This window comes from Pan paniscus, chromosome 7, assembly GCF_029289425.2.
Source record: "Pan paniscus chromosome 7, NHGRI_mPanPan1-v2.0_pri, whole genome shotgun sequence".
Taxonomy (NCBI): Eukaryota; Metazoa; Chordata; class Mammalia; order Primates; family Hominidae; genus Pan; species Pan paniscus.
The window spans coordinates 95,610,535-95,632,563 of NC_073256.2; the positions used below are offsets into that span (position 1 = coordinate 95,610,535).

Below are 22,029 nucleotides of genomic sequence, written 5' to 3' on the forward strand. Positions count from 1 at the left end.
GAGTTCGAGACTGCAGAGAGCAATGATGGCTCCATTGTCTTCCAGCCTGGGTGACAGAGGGAGATGCCATCTCAAAAAATATACATATATGTATATAAATGTAAAAAATTTGTTCATTAAAAAGCGCCATTAAGAAAATGAACAGACAAACCACAGAGTAGGAAAGGTAATTGAATACATAAACCTAATTTTTAAATTATATCTAGAATATATAATGAGCACAGTGGCTCACACCTCTAATCCCAGCTCTTTGGGAGGCCAAGGCAGGAAGACTGCTTGAGGGCAGGAGTTCAACACCAGCCTGGGCAACATAACGAGATCCTGTCTCTATTTAAAAAACAACAACAAAAAAACCCAGATATATAATAAAGTCCTATGCATTACCAATAAAAAGGCAAACAACACTTTAAAAAATGGACAAAAGACTTGAATAGACACTTCACAAAATAAGAAATATGATTGACCAAGAAAGCAGTGTAAAAGTGCACAGCAATATTATCAGGGAGTTGCAAATTAAAACTTCCATGATACACCATTTCACACCCCTAGAATGGCTAAACCGTAAAAGACTGACAACACTACCTGTGGTCAAAGATGTAGAATACTTGAAATTCTCATACATTCCAGTAGGAATGCAAAATGTTACAACCACTTTGGAGAACTGTTTGGAATTTTCTTATGATGGTAGACTTAACACTGATACTATGAACTAGCGATTTCACTCTTAGGTATTGAAATGAAAACATATGCCCCACTCCAGAGAGCCTTATTTATAGTAGACAAATATTAATCAATCAAAATGTCTATCACCAGGAGATAAACAGAAGAATGGATAAATTGTGATACATTCATGTGATGGAATATTACTCACAAAAGAGCGAATTACTCATACACATGCCAATGTGGCTGAATCTCAAAAACATCATGTTAAGGGAAAGACTACATACCATCCGATTCCATTTATATGAAATCCAAGAACAGGCAAAACTAATCTACAGCGATAGAATTCAGAAAGCCAGTTGTTTTGTTGGGGATGGGAAATGGGGAAGGCTAAAAAGGAGCACAAGGGAACCTTCTGGAATAATGGAAATGTTCTGTATCTTATTTTGGATCGTGGTCACATTAATGTACATAACTGTCAAAAATTGAGTGGCCAGGTGCAATATAATTGTCATCAAATAGAGTGGCCGGGTGCAGTGGCTCATGCCAATAATCCCAGCACTTCGGGAGGTCGAGGCTGGTCAGGAGTTCGAGACCAACCTGGCCAACAAGGTGAAACCCTACCTCTACTAAAAACACAAAAATTAGCCAGTCATAGTGGCACGTGCCTGTAATCCCAGCTACTTGGGAGGCTGAAGCAAGCGAATCACTGGAACCCGGGAGGGAGGCAGAGGTTGCAGTGTGCCAAGATCGTGCCACTGCATTCTGGCCTGGACGGCAGAGCAAGACTCTGTCTCAAAAAAAAAAAAAAAAATTCATCAAATTGAGCATCGAAGATCTGTAAATGACAATATATGTTAATTATGCCTTAATAGAATGTATGCACACAAAAGACCAGGTGACTCTATCTCTGCTCTCACAAAGTTTGCAATAGAGTTGAGGATAAAAGATATTGCCCCATTGAGATTAATAGGGAAACTAAATTATAAGGTATTTGTGGAGTCTCATTCGTTCAAACAGCATGTGGCATGGACACACAACAAAATGTCTCCCGTGAAGCCTGTAAACTTCATAATTGGGATGAGGCTTTTAATGCATAAAGAACCTCTTTTGGCCTGCCTTCCTACCACTTCCAGTGGAGTTACCAGGCAGCTGTGAAAGGGGCTGTTCTCTGGCAAAACAGCCCTGGGTTACTAAGTTCTTCCTCCTTGCCTCATTCACCTTCACTGTTTATTGTTTTGTCTTGTGTATCTGCTGCTGCCAGCCCAAGGCAGGCCCTTGTCCTCTCTGCAGTACCCCCCCAGGGACTAGGCCTCACTCATCACTCTGTAATGTTTTCATTACTGATCCTAGAGCCGCCACAATATGACTCATAAAACAGCAACCCTCCCCAACACTCACATTCTTGATCCTGAAGCCAGAAAGCAAAAATCCAAATTATTTTTTTCCTCTCTGTTTTCTTTTTATGTTCGCTTTCTGTATCTGTATCCTAGGGCCATCATGCTTTTTAATTTGTGATGTTCCAATTGATAGTGACATTGGCCGAAACTTAAAAACCAGTCAACAGAAACCATTCCTGGCTCCCTGGGACAATGGATGGAGGGAAGTGTCCTGACACAGTTCAGAAAAACTCAGTGGGGTGCATGGAGGGAGAAGCCAAGAACAAGTCCTTTATGTGGGGCATTGTTTCCATTTCTAAACCATTCTATCGTGTGTCCTCTTTTCACTCACAAATGGAATATTGTTCCCTTTCTTTCTGCCAACAGACCCAAAGAGGAGTAGAGAGGGGAGTTTAAGGAGTAGAGCAGGAAAAGGGTATACAAAATGGCTTGGGTTTTTTTGAGTTAAACTCATAGAAACAGAGGGAAAAAGTCCCGTTCAGTTACATTGTTCCTCCCTCATTTAGAACAGATTAAGTAGCACGGAGCAGATGGAGATAGTTTGCAAGGGATGAACTAACACAGTTCCCCCTACCCTTTTGCTTCTGGGCTTCCCGCTCAGTAAAAACGCAGTACATGTGATTAAAGGTAGAAAATAACCTAATTGACAATCCTCTGGAAACATCACTCAGTGTTTGCACAGGTGCTATTGCCATTTTACCCCTAATTCCTTAAAATCAGTGGGGCCTTCCCACTTGGAGATGAAATTCCCTTCTTGCCTTCCATATTGCAGTCTTTTAGAGAGGGAATCCTTCCAGCTTCTTAGCCATCTGACTTCCAAAACGTCCACATCCTATTCATGTTTCAGCATCTGGATCAAGTATCACCTTGTTCACAAATCCCCTGAGCAACTCTCTTTTCCACATCCCTTGGAAGTTCTCTTGCTTCCCTTTGTCACTGTACCTGTGCTCTTCTCTCTTATAGCACTCAGCATTTTTCACTTTGTCAGTCTCCTTTTCTTCCTGCAATTCTTAGCTGAAGAGTTCAGCTGACTTACTAGAAAAATAATTGTCATCTCCTCTAGCAGACTGCCTAGAGAAGCAGTGTGATTTCATCACACTTTATGTGTACTTCCATAAAGCAATGATTTCCTGTATTGTAGACACTCATTAGCTCCCCTGTCTCTTGGCTCCAGGAAGGCAGGAATGATGTCTCTACCTGTTTGATTACCCAGTATGAACCCTTACATATCATATACAACATGTATCACATACACATGTTCTTTGAATTTAGCTATGTTGAGGTCACTGTGGATCTTCTTTGTATTTTTATTATTAGTTATGGAAGTGGAGAAGTCAGAAAATTCTGCAATGAGTACACGAGTGAAAAAGTATAAAGAAAGTAGCAGTGGACAACTCTTTTGAGCAATTTGATTATTAAAAAACAAATAGAGGCTGGGCGCAATAGCTCACACCTGTAAACCCAACACTTTGTGAGACTAAGGTAGATGGATCCCTTGAACCCAGAAGTCTGAGACCAGCCTGGGCAATATGGCAAAACCCTATCTCTACTAAAAATACAAAAAAAAAAAAAAAAAAAAAAAGAGCCGGGTGTGGTGGCATGCGCCTGTAGTCCTGGCTACTGAGGAGGCTGAGGTGGGAAGATTGAGCCTGGGAGGCAGAGGTTGCAGTAAGTCGAGATGGCACCACTGCACTCCGGCCTGGGCGACAGAGCCAGACCTTGTCTCAAAAAAAAAAGTTTGAGACCAACCTGAGCAACATAGCAAGACCTCATCTCTACTAAAAATAGAATAGCTACGCATAGTGGCATATGCCTCTAGTCCCATCTACTTGGGAGGTTGAGGCAGGAGGATCGCTTGAGCCTGGGAGATGGAGGCTGCAGTAAGCCACGATGGTGCCACTGCACTCCAACCTGGGCAACAGAGACAGAGAGAGAGAGAGATCCTGTCTCAAAAAAAAAAAAAAAAAAAGACACAGTGAAAGATATCTTTCCTCCCATTTAGCTAAGTCTGGGTGCTACCACATGCCAAGTAACTTGCCCTTGATGCTGTTGACAGATCAGTACATGCCCTCACTGTGAGCATATATTAGAAGGGACAGATATTAAGCAAATGCCAATTATTTAATAAACTTGATAAAGACTACAAATAAAAAGTTTCAATGCTAAGAGAGCATATAAGAGACGTAGCAGAGGGATCAGAGAAATTCTCTCCGAGGAATTAAAGGATACTAAGGAATTACCTAGGCTAGGTGTTGGGAGGAGCCTTCCAAGTAGACAGAAGTATATGCTGAAGGCCCTGAAGCAGTAGAAAATGGGGCATTTGAGAAACTGGGAGGATGGCAGGGTGGGTGGCACAGCACAACAAGGGGAATAACACAGCAGGGTGAGCATAGAGAGGTGGGTAGACCTGACCTCAGGGAGCACTTTGTAAGTCATGTTAAGGAGTTTGGTTTTTATTGTAAGAGCAAAAAAATGCAATTGATTTAAAAAAAAAAAAAGGTTTTTTTTGAGATGGGGTCTCACTATGTTGCTCAGGCTGGTCTCAAACTCCTGAGCTCAAGCAATCAATCTGCCTGCCTTGTGCCCCCAAAGTGCTGGGATTACAGGTATGAGCCACTGCGCCTGGCCAGCCACTGATGGTTTTAAACAGATTAGATTTGCGCTTCGAAAAGATACCCTGCTTGTAGAGTAGAGAGTGGATTGTTGGATGGGGAGGGGTGGGGTGCCATCGTCAAGATCAGATGCTGGGAGACTAGTTGGAATATTGCAGAAATTGAGAATGAAGGTGAATGTGGCTTGGTGTGGCATTGGAGATGGAGAGAAGAAGATGGATTTGGAGAGCTTTAGGGGGAAGGACGGACAGGACCAGATCATGAACATGATATGGGAGTGGAGGGAGAAGCTGAGTCACCAAAGGGCAACTGAGTGAACAGGATGCTGTTGACTAAAACAGAAACATAGAAGAGAACCTCCTTCTCCAGCCAGGAAGTGCATAACAACCAGTGTGAAAATCTCCCACCAGTTCCAGCCCTCACCACACAGTAAGAACACAGCCCCCTTAGGCAGCAACACTCTAAGTAGCTTGGTCCGTTGTAATGAAAAGATCAGGCGGTTTTGGCTCATACACGTGCACTCGTGTGCTATCTGACAGGGTTTTAGTCTTTCCTTCCGTCTTTCCCTGGCTCATATCTCAGTCTGACAACAGGAACAAACAGAACTTTGTGATTTGATTTTTTTTTTTTTTTTGAGCTCCCAACAAGCCTTTTTACATAATCTTCAACAATAACTGGCCTTTGAGTGTCTGGGCACAGGCTGTACGCTGTGCTGGGAGACACTGATCTTCCGCGGTGAGACGGAAAGATAAGCATTGAGCCTATAGATGAAGCATTAGGCAGCTATCACAGTGCTGGCAACGCATTTGCCCTTCTGCTTCTCTGTTCCCCATCAAAAGTGCCCAACCTCCGGATTTGCCTGGGCTATCTTAATCCCACTTCACCTACTGCAGCTGTTTATTCTTGGCGATGGGCTTACACCTAACACAGCATAGAAGAGACACACCACCGAATTCTGTTTTCTTTACGAGGACAAGGCAGGGATTCAAAATTCAAAAGCAGCAGCAGCTCGGATTCTAGTTCTAAGGAGGATATTTTCCTGCTGCATGAAGTCAGACGGTAGACACTTCGCCAGCCCCACCTAAGAAATCGGCACATTCCTCAACCCCATGCATGAGGCTGCAGGAAGTTCGTGCAGGGTCCTCTGGGTGCCCCAAACCAACACTTGGCCATAGAATTCCTAGGGCAGATTGCAGAGAAGAATCCGATGACCTGTTTTCTAGTCTTAGTTATGGCACTAATTGGCCAAGTGACCTTGTACAAGTGACTCACCTCATCTTTAAAAAAATGGAATGGAATGGAGTAGAATGTCTCATCTCACAGTGCAGTTTAGCCTTCATTATCTTGGCAGAGTCAAAATTACATCCAGATTGATAAGCTGCTGTTGAGGGTCTTGTTTTTTGAATCATCTTTTGCTTTCCAACTGAATTTCCTAAACAGAGGATTTACTACTATTTTCATCATGCAGAGTTTATGAAGAGTGAGATGAAAAGGCAGGAAAGGCATAATACCCGAGTGATAAAATAATCTATACAACAAACCCCCATGATGCACGTTTACCCCTATGTAACAAACCTGCACAGCGTGCACAAGTTCCCCTGAACTTAAAATAAAAGTTTTTAAAAAGTGTTTAAAAAGGCAGCAATGTGGCTGGGCACAGTGGCTCATGCCTGTAATCCCAGCACTTTGGGAGGCCAAGGCGGGCGGATCACAAGCTCAGGAGTTCGAGACCAGCCTGGCCAATATGGTGAAACCCCCGTCTCCACTAATAATACAAAAATTAGCCGGGCATGGTGGCACATGCCTGTAGTTCCAAGTACTTGGGAGACTGAGGCAGAAGAATCGCTTGAACCTGGGAGGCGGAGGTTGCAGTGAGCCGAGATCACACCACTGCACTCCAGCCTGGCAACACAGCGAGACTGTGTCTCAAAAAAAAAAAAAAAAAAAAAAAGGCAGGAATGTCTGCTTATAGTTTATTCCGTCTCTCTTAATAGGGTCAGGGCCCATGGGGCTGTCTTGTTTACCACAGTACAATGTCTGCCACACAGTAGGCACTCAGTAAGTACTTGCTGAATGGAAAAGTGAATGTTCAGGAACAGATTGTCCTATATGGAGAATAGGAGGCTCTCCTCCCATAAGGGCAAGGTGAGGCCTTAATGAAAACTGAAATTTCAGCAAGGAGAGGAAAATTCTTTAATTTCATGGAGAGCCTACATTCCTGGACCACAAAGAAACAATTCTAGTTGCAGAACAGGAAGCACTGTCTTGGTACAGAGCTACATGAGCCTCAAACTGTAGCCTAAAGCAAACAATGTGTTGCAATTATGTGAAACCTTCACGAACATCAGTTTTTCTGGTTAAAGTAGTACTAATATTGTTTTCATACTAAAGCAAAAATATATACGTTATGAAGAAGAATGCAAAGTTAGCATGGCTTTGAAAAGTAAGAAGTGAGGCAGGGCGCCGTGGCTCATGCTTAGAATCTCAGCACTTTGGGAGGCCGAGGAGGGTGGGTCACTTGAGGTCAGGAGTTCGAGACCAGCCTAGCAAACATGGCAAAACCCCGTTTCTACTAAAAACACACACACACACACAAATTAGCTGGGCATGGTGGCGCATGCCTGTAATCCCAGCTACTCGGTAAGCTGAGGCACGAGAATCGCTTGAATCCAGGAGGCGGGAGTTGCAGTGAGCCGGGATCATGCCACTGCACTCCAGCCTGGGTAACAGAATGAGACTGTCTCAAAAAAAAAAAAAAAAGAAGTGATACTTACAGATTTTGTGGAGTAGCACAGTGGAGACAACACTGGGCCACTAGAGAGGACAGGCGTCTACTCTAGTGAGTACGCCATCTGACTTTGGAAAAGTTACTTTACCTGTGGCCTCAGTTTCCTTACTTGTGAGAAGGGGATCCGACTAAGTGGTCTCTAATACCTCTTCTAATCTTAGAAGGCTCTGATGCTTATTCCCCAGGAAATGACAAAAACCATTCTTATCAAGTTGTAGCTTCTGACATATTTTGTCATTGCTCTGACCTCCTCTCTGGCCTTAGCAGTGACGTTACTAACTACAGAGGAAGGTAGGAAATCTCTAACAGCAGATCCTGTAAGATACTGCATTTTCCATTTCCCCCCCTCCCTCTCCTGCCCTCTTCCCTCTCTCTCTCTTTGTCTGTGATACTATATATAACATATAAAATATATTATATTATGAAAATATATGTAGAAATAAATGCTTCCAATGAACCCAACTAACTCTGGTTACCAGTTTGCCTGAAACCCCTTTTCTCCCCTCATGGGCATAGTTCTGGGAATATCTGTCTGCCCTCCTTGCCTCTCCTTCCACACTGTTCACTCACCATTTGATTGCTTTCCGTCTGTCTTGCACTCTTACCACTCTGCAGAAGGTCTTCACTTCCTTTTGCTAAATGCAAACAGTCCAATCCTGTGACTTCTGGTGCATTCCTCATTCTCCAACTTCTCCCAGCAATCATCTCTATACAGCACATATGAATTAGGCATGGCATATGTATTTGTGGAATTGAATTTCTGAATGTATTATTTTATACTTAGTGTTACTGTAAAGTAACCATACTCCTCTTACTGGAAAGCTTTCTCTTCAGGAGAAATAACCCCCTTTAGCCAAATTGCACTTAGGATAAAGCAAAAATAGCTGAAACATAGCAAAACTGCTTCCTCCTCTACCAAAGAAAAACCCTCTAAGGATGATGAACTTCCACAAATTCAGCTAATAGCTTCTTTGTGTCTCAGTATCTGTCTCCCCCTGACCAATCCTAACCACACTTCAAGGCCTACCTTAAGTATCTTTTTTTTTTTTAATGAGATAGGGTCTTGTTTTGTTGTCCAGGCTGGAGTGCAGTGGCGCAATTGTGGCTCACTGCAGCCTCAACTTCCTGGGCTCAAGCAATTCTCCTATCTCACCCTCCCTAGTAGCTGGGACATAGGTACACTCCACCATACCTGGCTAATCTTTTTTCTTTCTTTCTTTCTTTCTTTCTTTCTTTCTTTCTTTCTTTCTTTCTTTCTTTCTTTCTTTCTTTCTTTCTCTTTCTCTCTCTCTCTTTCTTTCTTTCTTTCTTTCTTGCTTCCTTCCTTCCTTCTTTGGTAGAGACGGGGGTCTCCCTGTATTGCTCAGGCTGATCTCAAACTCTGGGCTCAAGCAATCCACCTGCCTCAGCCTCCCAAAGTGCTGGTGTTACAGGTGTGATCAGCACACCTATAATTGGAATTCTTTTTTTTTATTATTTTTTATTTTTGAGACGGAGTTTCGCTCTTGTTGCCCACACTGGAGTGCAATGGCGCAATCTCAGCTCACCGCAACCTCTGCCTCCCGGGTTCAAGTGATTCTCCTACCTCAGCCTCCCGAGTAGCCAGGATTATGGGCATGCACCACCATGCCCTGCTAATTTTTTTGTGTTTTTTGTAGAGACGGTGTTTCTCCATGTTGGTCGGGCTGGTCTGGAACTCCCGACCTCAGGTGATCTGCCCGCCTTGGCCTCCCAAAGTGCTGGGATTACAGACGTAAGCCACTGCGCCTGGTCTCTGTAATTGGAATTCTTGACCACTGCTATTGGAAATATTGTCTCCATGCACTCTGAGAGCTAAATGTTCTTATGACTCTTTTTTGCGCATATCTCTCATAGAGAATTATAGATATTTACAATCCTACTCAAAAACAAACTCCTTGAAGGGCAATCTCCTTACTTTCTTTTTTATATGCACCAAAGCACCTAGTAGATGTCTATTAAATATTTGCTGAATGGCTGATGACCATGGTTTCCACAAGATGTTTTCAGTGTCGGACTCTGGCAAAAATGTAATCATTGTTTTTCTAGAGGACTCTCTACTGTCATAACAAATTTAGTCTCATAGGTCTTTTTGAGTAACCTGATTGACTTTGAAGAAGGCCATTGAGAACAATTACAGATCTGTCATGAAGGGCTGGTATTGTCCCCAACTATCAGAATTTATTTGTCCTAAAACATTCATCCATTCCACAAATATTTGTTAGGCATCACTATGTACCAAGCACTATTCTAAACCCTGGATATACTGCAGTGAATTTTAAAAAGTAGTGAAGAAAAAAAAAAAAAAAAAAACCCTGCCCTCATGGAACTTACATTCCAGGGGTGGGGGGATATAGACAATAAGCAAAGTAAACAAGAATATGATATAATATGATAGGTCATAAATGCTGTGGAGATAACTAAAACAGACAAGGGGATGGGGATTGTGAGAAAGGGGTTGCAACTTTAAATTCGGTGGTCTCAGTAGGAACCCTTGAGAAGGTGCATTTGAGGAAATGAAGGAGCCAGGCTAAGTGGGAGGGGGAAGGATCATTCCAGGCAGCAGACCTAGTGAAGGCAAAGGCCCTGAGGGCAGTGGGCTGAGGGGATTTCAGGAAAAACGAGGCCAGTATGGCTGGAAGGAGATTGCTGGAGAAAATACTATGAATGAAGTTTAGGAGCTAAGGGAGTGGTATACAGGGCAGATTGGGCAGAGCCTTTTCGGCCATTCTAGGGACTTTGGTGTTCATCCTCAATTAGATGGAGCATTTCGATCCAACAAATGACACAATTTGGCTTTGGTTTTTAAATGATCACTCTGGCTTCTGTTTTGAGAATGTCTATCAGGGAACAGAGTTACAAACAAGGAGACTGCTTTGCAAGCTACTACAGTAATTCAGGTGAGAGGTGATGAGGGGTTGGGCTAAGGTGATGGAAGTAGAGATGGTGAGAAACAGTTGAATGCTGAGTCCATGTTAAAGGTAGATCCAAAGGATTTACGAAGATATCAGAAATGGGGTATACATGAAAGAGAGGAGCCAAAGGTGATTTCCAAAATGTTTGGCCGAAGCAACTGGCCAGAGTCGGGACAGAAGTCTGTGGAAAGTGGGAGGTGAAGGGGATCAGAAGTTTATTTTGGAGATACTAAGTTTTGCAACACTGTCTGGACATCCTACTGGAGTCGATGTTAAGTAAAGGGTTTTCTGTGTGTGTGTGTGTGTGTGTGTCTGGAATTCTGGAAAAGTTCAGGCTACAAATCCAAATCACTTAAGGAGTGAGTGTAGATAAGAGAAGATAATATGTGTGAAGGACTGATTACCAGGTACTCCAACTTTAAGATACAGGGAAAATGAGCAGTGAAAACATGCTTGCATGTTTTCAATCATTTTCTACATTATATTCTCCAAAGGTAAAATGCAGAAGCTCCACTAGGGCCCCTCTAATGGGTTCCTTCTGCACGAAGCCAACAGCTTCTGTAACTGGCTGTGCGATCGCTACGTTTTTATAAAAAGTCACCTCAGAACTGGCTACTAAAATTGTCTGTTGGGCTTATGGGCCTTATATTGGAATCACGCCTCCTCTCTTTTGCTTTTGGTAAAAAATTTGAGAGTAATGGAGAGGGGGCATTACTTGATCTCTTCAGTAATATTTCCCAGAGCCAGGCAGTTCTGTCATGCCCAACTGCAAGATGCATACTTGAACACCAAGATATGTACTTATCTTATCCTGGCAATTAAGACACTGTTCACTTTTGTTTAGAAAGATAGAAACCAATGCAATGATCTTTGGCTAGATTCTTCACAGAATACATGGAAATCTTGAGCTCTAAAGTCAGCAAAACCAGAAATTCTCTTATTTCAAATGAGGCCTTTTAAAATGTATTTTTTCATGTATTTATGCTTGACTCTTGAGGTCTTAACATCATGAACATTTTTAAAATATGAAAATTATATTAAATAAAAGTTTTGAGCTTTTGTCTGACTGCCCCCAAGTCCAGCCCCACCACACATTGAGAGGAGAGAGAGGTGGGAAGCAAATAGTAGTCCTTTAGGTAGCTCATTTGAGGAACAAACACTATTATCTGGAAAGAAATCATGGGAAATGTAGATTTTCTTTTTTGAAAAAAAATAGGGAAATTTGATACCATGGGTTAAGTGCTTCCTAATTTTCTTTTTCACATACCTCATCTTTGTATTATTATCCTATTATACCTCTCAGAATTGCTGAAACCTCTAAACAAAGAGGTAGAAAGTACACAGCTACAAAAGACTCCAAATCCTTTTTCTATGTCAGAACACAATACCAGCCTCTAGTCCAATTACACAGGACTATGCCTTCTTCTCTTTGAGTTGCAGAAAGAACACACTCATGTTTCTTAGCTTGCACTTATGTTCATCAGGCAGCTCTAAATGCATTTGAAGCCACTTACTAATAATAAATGAGATGCAGACCCCTGACTCAATTTCTAGATTGATACTTTGAAAAGTTTGAATCTTTACTGAAAAGGGGGTAAAAAGAATTCCAAATTTCTGACATGTCACTGATACTCAAATTCTCAAAACATATTCCATAAATTTGTAGATACCTAAAGATTTCTGTGCATTCAGACCTTGGAACAAACAAGCCAGTTCAGCAAATGGAATCTCATTCCTTTGGGAAGTCATATGGGAGGGGCACCTGCTTTAGAAAAACACAGACTGGGTTTGAAGACTAATTCCATCATTTTCATTACTTGTGTGTCCAAGGGCAAGTTACCTTATCACTTTAAGCTTTTAGCTTCCTTGTCTAGAAAAAGAAGATAATAAATGCCTTCCTCATTGGATTGTTGTGAATATTAACTGAGATAACTTAGGTAAGCACCTAGAACAGCGCTAGTGCTCAATAAATGTGATACCCCTAAATAGCAATGCAGAGAAATAGACTCAACCATAGTTACTGAAGAAAGGAGATATTTTGAATGTGTTTTGAAATAGACATCAAATAATACAGGGAAAGCACACAGTTCTTTTTTTCAAGTGATTTTATATTGTGATATGCATCATCCTTTCTTAAAGCAAGGAAAGTCTTGGCACTGTCAAATCTATTAATGTAGCTTTATAATTATTACTCCAGGGAAACATAAGAGCTTTTAAAATTTTTTAATGAGAGCTCAGATTTTAGAAATTTCCAGGATTTTGCAAATTCAAATATTAAAATCAATTTTGGAAACATCTACCAGTTATCCTTGCAATTGAGCTAAGACAAATGAAATCTTAATCTTGGAATTTCATTTCTGATGCTCTATTTCCATTTACATAAATTCTTTTCCTCTTTGTATGTCTCAGGAATAACCACATTCTTTTGATCTTGTTTCCTTATTTTTGTGTTCTCTAGAGAAACCCAGATATTCTTTTGTTCATATTTGTTGGACCATGACCAACAGTGGTCTGACGTGCCCTGTGCACCTCTAGTGTAATTTTCCATGTAATCCTTGTGATCAATTCTGAATTTGCCTTTCCCAGATATTTTCTGTAATTTTATCAAACTGCCTCCCAATTCTTAATGACAAACACAGAGAATTTGACCCAAATCTAACATGCCGAATGGTCTTTAGCCAGCCTCCTCTGGATTGGGATCTCACGACTAAGCAAAACCAGGCCTCAACTCTTCTTGGATGGAAAATCCGAGGGAAAGAGGACATAAACTGAATGATAATCTTTCCTGCAATCAGCACAGAGCCAACCACCCCTTATAGTCTGAGGTTTAACTGGAGCGCATCCATTGGAGTAACACGTAAAACTAAGCTGCTGTTAATTTTTCTACTAAAATGCTTCATTTACCTAACATTCTTGAGGAATGAAGAATTCTACTTATCTATTTCACAACTAACTAAAGCTTATTCCCTTAAGTGCTAAAATCTATTTTAAATCAAAATCCTTATAATCCTTATACTTGCTTGCCTTTCTAAACGGTGCAATAAGTGTAATTTCACCTTGTCTTCAGGATTAAAGTTCATAATTATTGTCATTTATATGGAGAATATTAATGGCCTTTTGTGCTGAAAAGGAAAGGTTTGGTGGTGGTGGTGGTGTTGTTTCGAGACAGAGTATCGCTCTGTTGCCCAGGCTGGAGTGCAGTGGTGCAATCTTGGCTCACTGCAACCACTGCACTCCCAGGCTCAAGGGATTTTCATGCCTCAGCCTCCGGAGTAGCTGGGCAATTTTTGTATTTTTAGCAGAGTCAGGGTTTCGCCATGTTGCCCGGGCTGGTCTGGAACTCCTGAGCTCAAGTGATCTGCCCACCTCAGCCTCCCAAAGTGCTGCAATTACCGGCATGAGCCACCGTGCCTGGCTTGGAAAGGGAAGTTTGCTCACACATGCAACGACTCCATATGAACCTATTTGTTTTTTAAATTACTTGGCACTTCTTGTCTGAAGTCTGAAACTCTCTTCAGGTTATCAGTTACAGTGAGTATTCTATCTTTTCCATTCTAATGGTCTATTGTGAGGTGGATTTTAAAAAAATGACAACAAACCAATACTATTAGGATTGTGCTTCAAGAAAAAGCAACTGTGGGTGTCTGTGGGAATCTCCTAATAACAAGGTATATGACCTTCAGTGCATGGCCATATAAGTCTTTTTTAAAAAATGCTTTCTAATCTGATAGTTGTGTGTCTGAGAGTTAACGTTGGGAGTCATTGTTTGAGTCAAGTGTTACCTCACCAGAGCATTTCCTTATTAAAAAAAAAACCACACAAAAAAAGTATTTAGTTCTCATCACTTCCCAGGCAGTTTTATGACAGGTCCTGCTTTCCTGTTTTTATTAATGGGAATGGACAAGTGAAGTGACTTATTGAAGGCCAGCAACACGAGGGGTAGAACCAGATACAGAAGTTTCATCTTTTAACTTAACTTCTCTGATCAATTCAGTAAACTCATCATGATCTATAGGACTTAAACTTAACTGAATTTTTAATTGAGTATTTTTTTTGGTAAATCAAATGTTATAATGATAGTATATTTAGTGATGTCTCTAAATGATTTTTTATAAATGGAAGGACTGAGGGAAGCCTTCTAGAAAGAGAAGGCAGGGTTTTTTCAGTTGCCCTAATGGCCTGGATGCCTCAGGATTCCTTTTTCTACCACCTGGGATTTGGCGGTAGAAACCCAGTTTAGAATTTATAAAAATGAAAGTTACTGCCAATCATGTGGCCCCTTGAGAATACGTAACAAAATGAAAGGAGATAGATGGATGTTTCTTGTCTGGTGTCTATAATTCCACCTGATACATAAAAGGCATTAAGTTGATTTACTTGATTTTTAGGAGAGTAAAATCCCGCATACAAATCAACAGCTCTTTTAGCCTAAATCTTTAGTACACAAAGTTTTTTGTTAGAAGTGAAGCAGTATATACAATTAACAGATTTATCAGGCTATATATTTTGTTTTAATGCAAGCATGAGCCACATAGGCCTCTGCAGGGTAGTATGCTAAAGGCATTATCAGCTCAGATGTTTCTGCCTTACCCTTGGCCATTCTGATGTGAGAGATTTGGGGCTGTGGATGGGTGGGAGGACCCCAGGTTACAGGAGTGGGAGGACGGCTGAAAGCAGGGGAACTTCTAAATGCCCTTCCGTGACTCTCCCAGGCTGAGTGGAGTAGCATCTGGATCAGAGGGTCTCATTGTACCCAGCTCCACACTAAACTTTCAGCATTGGACAGAGAGAATTGGTTAACTTCTTGTTGTCCACAAGGCATAAGGTAGTGTCATGTGAACCATTAGTTTCATTCACTGCAATTATTTATTTCTTACATTAAATTTTGCTCAAGTCCCTTACAATTTTCCAAAGATAGACATGTGGATGTGGGCAAGCAGGCAAAAAAGCAAAAAAAAGCAAACAACAACAACAACAACAACAACAACCACCTCTTGAATTTCATTTTGCTTCTTTTGATTATTCAGAGAAAACTTCAGAAAGTTAATGTAGCACAGATAGAAAAATGTGAAATACAGAGTTGAAAGAAGACAGTGCTTTCATCTGTCAAGCATTAGGGGTTTCCCAGCCTGGAATGTACCTGGCTTTAATAGTTTTTAAGGGATTGGTTTTTATTCTGAACCCAAATCCCACCCCACCTCCCCAAACACACACGCATACACGCAGGCACACGCATATACATATCGGGTTATACAGTGATGCCAAAACAGACAAGGAAGGGAAGTCAAGATTAATAGTGGTGAGCAGGGCGTTGATTTCAGCCAGTTCTGTTTACACAGCATTTTCCTTCCAGAACCGCAGAGCTCTACACAGATACTATCTCACTAATCCTCAATGGAGCTTTCTCAAAGCGCCTTTATCCAGCCTCTCTCCTAGGAGAAAGTGAGGCACGGCGGGCAGAGGTGGTGAAGTCCTCGCAAAAGCTGGAAACATGACCCCGGGCTCCTGACGCACGGGCCATTGTCCTTTGCACTCCACCGCGCCACCTTCCTGTCAGGTGTCTGGTAAACAGGTTAACTGATCGCTGATTAGGGGCCTCCCGCCTACGTGCAATGAGTGGCGGAAAGGAGCTTTTCCTTGTCAATACGAAAATCTTTGAGTACAAATCGATAAAGCTAGAGATTCAAAGACTGCCTTTATAAAACTGGAGAAGATGCACTCTGGCCATAGGCGGAGGGGGCAGCCCGGGGCCCCTGTCAGGAAGCCAAGCGGCCCGGGGCACCCCTGGAAGGCTGCCGAGGGGGCAGCGCCTCCTCTGGGGGCGGCTTCGTGGAGAGTCCGGGACGGGCGAGACAGAAAACCAAGCCCTATTTGTTATTAGTATTTTTTTGTGTGTACTCTCAAATGCCACCGGCACATTCCTTTAAAAAAATTGAAAGGAAAAAAAGAAAGAAAAAGAAAATAAGAGAGGAAAAGGTCCTGAGAAATGACGGACGCTTGAACCTCGGGCCCGGGAAGACCAGCGCCCTTTGGCGGCTCGGCCTCGGGGGCGTGCGGAGGGCGGGCCCCCGCGCGGCCGCCGCTTTCCCAGGCCGCCAGGGGTGAGGAGGTGACGCTGCGGGCTTGGTGGCGGCTGGTTTTTCACACAGGAATCCTCCTCGCCACAGCTCCCTCGAAGGCCGCCCCCCGCTCCACCCCCAGCACTGGGCGCCCGCGCCTCCCAACTCAGCCCGCCGCCGAGCAGACGGCGCGCCGCGGTAATTGGGCACAGGGGCCTTTTTCAGAGTCGCTCAGTCGATAAATGAAACGTCAGCTCCCCTGTGATCCCGCGTGTGTGGGGCGGCGGTGGCTGCGAGCCGGGGCGCAGGGCCGGCCGGCAGCCGCTGCTCTTTCGCAGCCCCAGACCCTGCGCGGCCTGCCGGCGGCTGGCGACCTCCCTTCCCCTCCCGAGGCGCCCGAGCCTCTGATCCCCTCCCGGGGCGCCTGTGGCCTCCCTTTCCCTCCTGGGGCGCCTGTGACCTCCCGTCCCCTCCCGGGGCTCCCGCGGCCTCCGACCTCCTGCCGGGGCCCCTCAAGGGCCCCTGCCCCATATCAGAGGCTCTTGCGGTTTCCTGGTTTGGTTCAACATCTCTGAAACCCAGAGGTGAAGATGAAACCATGGAGGAGAATCCGAAACAGTCTTCCAGATCAGACCTCTAAAATAACTAAATTCTTCTTGTTAATCATTAGATTCTCCCTTTTATTTAATGTGTAAGTCCAAGGGGATTCCTTCTGCTTCCCCATTCAATTAGACAGCAACCTCTTCCTCTAAAGTTCTCTCATCTGAAGCCATCTGAGCAGGAGCACTTTGACCAACCCAATTCTGCTCTGATCTGGACTACTTCTCCCAGTTTAGGGATCAGTAAATTGCCAAACACTTCCCAATTTATCCCTGAAGGAATCCCTGAAAAATGATGGCCTTTATTCTCCCTCAGAGAGGGAGCTTGAGCTCTTGAGAAAGACATGAAGGCCCTTGCCGCTGTCGGCATCACTCCTTCCTCCCTAATCCGGTCAGTTAATTGCTGAGTGCTCGCTTCCTGATCTGCGTGATGGCCTCGGAACCGGGCTGCGTGTAGACCTGGGTGACTGTCAGCTGAGTTCCCAAGTGGAGGGCCTCGGAAGACGCTCTGTGCGGCCTACTAACAAGCACGAGGTAACAGCGCTTGGTACTTTCCATGGGATTTTATTATTATCTTGTTTACTCTTCACAACGGTCTCTTTTATGGGTAATCAAACAAGCTGAGGGAGGTTCAGAAATCTGCCCGAACCTCACAGTTCATAGGTGGCAGATGTTTCTGACTCCATCATCTCAAGAGCTCCTCAGTCTCAGGCTAGGCAGAGTTGGATCAATAGGGTGTGATAAAAAGCAGCAGAAAGGCAGAAGGGCAGTGGGACCTGAGAAGGGATTCTACTTTTTGTTAGATACTAGTTCAGAAAGTCAGTTTGCAGAAGCGGCATTCACATTCTTACTGGAGGGACCCAGCCTTAGCTTTTACCTCTGAGGGATTTCCTCACAGCCTTGATACTTTCACCAGCATCAGAGAAAGTCAGATGCTCACCATGGTGAGACGCTTGCTGTCCTTCCTCACTTCTTGGACTTAACGTGACACTCCTGATATGGGAAATGCTAAAAATTCAGCACGGCTCCAGAATTCAAAGATGTGATAGCTTCAACAGCAACAATTAGATATTGGTTAATGCATTGATATTAATGGCAATGGAGTAAGAGAGAACCAAAGTGATGCCCTTGTTGCTGCCCTAAGAATAGTTTTACAATTTAGAATACTTGGCTTGATATTCATTATTTTGCATATATTATAAAGTGAAGCTCGCTGGCATCTTCAGGGTCTAATCCCATGAGAGCATCTTCAAGATGGAATTGTATCACAATGCCTTGTGACACTTCAAAAACTAGACTTCAGGAAAGTTAAAGAAGAGTCATTTTTATAGAGAGTTATATCTGAGAAAGATTCCCTTGTAACTGGAAGCAACTTATACAAATATTTTTACAGGGTTAGAATCATTTATTTAATAGAGCAGCTTTGGTCCAAGCTGACATCAGTGGAATGCCATTTTGGTATGGTGTTTCATTTATTTCAAAAGCAAGTCCAGGGAAGCCAGATTAATCAGGAACCTGATTATGTTTCTCCATATATGAAAAAAGAATAATCCTATTGAGGAGGCTTATCTTGGTCAAGCATATGGCTAACAGAAGCAATGTAGCTTTCTAGTGACATCTGTGTAGGGTTGGTTGATTGTGGTAAAGAGCTAGGAAAGGGGACTGCCAAGTTCTAATAAAATTCCTCTCACACTTCAATCTTGCAAAAGAAAAATGATGCACTTTACTCAGAGTAGCCAAGCACAACAAGAAGCGACAGCCATAGTACTGGCCTAAAGAATTGCCACCTATCAGTAAATCCTTCAGTCCTGTACATCTTAGTATGAATTTGCTTTCCTCTTAAGTGAGAGATGGAATCAATACATTTTTCCACAGTTTATTCTTTTGCAAATCACTAAATGTTTTATAGTAAATAGTATTTCTTTTCATGATCCACACCCCTTCTGAAAGCCTGTTATTAGACCATTGGAAGGTTTGATGGGATGGAGCAAGAGGTGAAAGTAGGGATAATTCCGATTAATTGTGCCTGGCCTCCTGGATGGTGGACCTAGGGCTGGGATGGGGAATTGATGGCAAGAGGATTAGAGCTTCAAAACTTCAGTACTGAAGGCACTTAGTGCTCAGTGGGAAGAGGAAATAAGATTTCAGCAGACGGAGAAGAGGTATAGAAAGGAAATCAGGAACCAGACTTAATTTGTTTTATGGTTTAAATAGATTAGGTCCTAGGCATGGGCAGCCACCTCCTACCCTGACCTGCAGACATGGCCCATTCTTGGTAGGAAAGCTCATGTGGACCATCACCACACTATTAAGTCAAAAATTAAAGTTACAAAATTGCTGTTATTATTTGTGACTGAGACAACTTTTGCTCAGAAATAATTAAGACACAGCATCCTAAATTATAACAATTCAACTTTCCTGGACTATTTATACCCCTGGGTTTATACATTTATCTTTTGTTTCAACAGAAACAGGCCATATTAATTCAATAGGGCATATTAAGCCATATCTGCTGGAAAAACTTAGGCTTTATTTCTTGACCAACAACTACAGAGTGATTACTTAAATTTTTTTTATTATGGTAAAATATATATAACATAACATTTATGATTTTAATCAGTTTAAGTGTACAGTTCAGTGGCATTAAGTACATTCACATTGTTGTACAGCCATCACCACCATCCATCACCAGGCGTTTTCATCCTACCATATGGAAACTCTACCCATTAAACATTAACTCCCTATCCCTACCCCTAGCCTTTGGGAACCACTCTTCCACTTTCTTTCTGTATGTGATGGACTATTCTACCTTATATAAGTGGAATCATACAATAGGTATCCTTCTGTGTCTGGCTTATTTCACTTGACATAATGTTTTCAAGGTTCATCCATGTGGTAACATGTCAGAATTTCTTTCCTTTTAAAGGTTGCATCATATTCCATTATATGTACATACACATTTCATTTATCCATTTATCCATCGATGGAAGTAATTACTTTTTAAAAAGCACACCAGTACTTACACATAAAAATGATGCTGTCCTTCAGAATAGAGCACTTCAGAAGTTATACTTACTCAGTGATGACTTGTGTCATTGGCTCTTTAGGGGAATTGTGTTCCCCTAAAATTCGTATGTTGAATTCCTAACCCCCAGAACCTCAGAATGTGACTGTATTTGGAGATTGTGCCCTTTAAAGAGGTGATTGAATTAAAACGAGCCCTTTAGTTGGGTCATAATACAATGTGACTAGAGTTCTTATAAGAAGAGGAAATTTGGTCTCACAAATAGGTACACGCAGAGAAAAGGCCATGTGAAGACACAGCGGGAAGGTAGCCATCTGCAAGCCAAGGAGAGAGGCCTCCAGAGACACCAAAACCTGCCGACACCTTGATCTTGGACTTCATGCCCCCAAAACTGTGAGAAAATAAATTTCTGTTGTTTAAGCCACCCAGTCTGTGGTACTTTGTTATGGCAGCCCTGTCAAAGTAATACAATTTAGTACAAAAGACTAAGGGTGCTTTTGCTGAAATTGTCTCAGAAACAGCGTAAGCCCATGCACCCACATCAGCCTCGTTACTTTACAGTCACAAACACCATTCAGCTTGATCACTAGCTTTTTTCATCATATTGGGCTTTAAATGGCTTCTGACTCTTTAACAAAAAATTAAATCCTCTCTCAAAGGATAAAGTGCCTTCTCCTGAGAATATGCAAAAGAATACCATGCCAACTTTGAAGGCAATTCCAAAAGGAAATTGCTTTGAGCAATAGCAGCAGAGTAGAAAAAAGTGTTTTGTCTACTATGGTAACTTGCACTGAAGAAGACAACACTCCTTAAGATAAATATGCCCCATTATATTTGCTAAAGAATCTGTTGCTGTACTTTATATTGCTGCCTCCTCTATCGAAATGCAATGTATGTGCATTTTGGAACTTGCCTCACACTATTTTTTTCCTCCAAGAGCTCAAGCTCTTCAAAGAGCTCTATGACCTGACTCTTAAACCAAAGCTGCAGAGCCTTCTGTTTCTTAATCCGCAGCTGGATTGCTTTGATACTTTGGTCAAAAGGATCAGCTCTCAATGGGGCTCAGTTCACAGGCAAGCTCCAGTACAGCCCTCTCACCCCTACCCTCAGCCCCATCAAGGAAAAGCGGGGGTCGTGAGGAAAGGACTGTGTGATGTGGAGAAGAGAGCAAGTCCCAAGAAAGTAGGCTTTGGTGTCTGGAGGGAAAAGAACTGAGTTGGAATCAGGGGCTGTATTAATCAGTTTTTTGCATTGCTCTAAAAGAATACCTAAGGCTGGGTAATTTAAAAAGAAAAGAGATTTATATTCACTCATGATTCTGCAGGCTGGACAGGAAGCGTGGCACCAGCATCTGCTTCTAGTGAGGCCTCAGGAAGCTTTTACTCATGGCAGAAAGTGAAGGTGGAGCAGGTGTGTCATGTGGCGAAGAGGAAGCAAGAGAGCTGCCAGGCTCTTTTAAACAACCAGCTCTTGTGTGAACTAATAGAACAAGAAGTCACTCATTACCACAGGGAGGTCACCAAGCCATTCATGAGGGATCCACCCCTCCGACCCAAACACTTCCTACCAGGCCTTACCTCTAACACTGGGGACCACATTTTAAGATGAGCTTTGGAGGGAACAAATATCCAAACTATAACAGGGACCTTGAGTTATTATATGCAGTTAGCTTGCCAGATACTTATTTGTCAGGCATTTTCCGAAAAGCTTTCAATTACGTTATCTTGAAAGTTATTTTAGAAGAAGAAGTTGGACTAGGAGTCATGGTCACTGTCACAATTACATCAATCTCTGACTTTAAGAAGGGTCTTTGCAAATATCCCACTGCAAAAATGTCAGAAATGACAACAGCTAGGAATCTCATTTATTTTCTAAAAAACAAAGTCATATTTCTCACTGAGTGGAGCTCCTTGAGGATAGGGTCGGTGCCATCATCGTCTTTACACATTCAGC

At 42.5% G+C, this 22,029-nt stretch overlaps 1 long non-coding RNA gene across 2 annotated transcripts; it reads left to right on the forward strand.

The window, feature by feature from the left end:
- The first annotated feature begins 15,784 nt into the window (after positions 1 to 15,784).
- Positions 15,785 to 21,739, forward strand: LOC117981432 (uncharacterized). 2 transcript variants are annotated; one of them, XR_008626435.2, is made up of 3 exons: positions 15,785 to 16,650; positions 17,368 to 17,585; positions 20,342 to 21,739. It is a non-coding gene; the product is annotated as an uncharacterized LOC117981432 (long non-coding RNA). The 2 variants fall into 2 exon arrangements; XR_008626434.2 differs by having other exon boundaries at positions 15,793 to 16,650; positions 17,448 to 17,585.
- Positions 21,740 to 22,029: the final 290 nt, after the last annotated feature.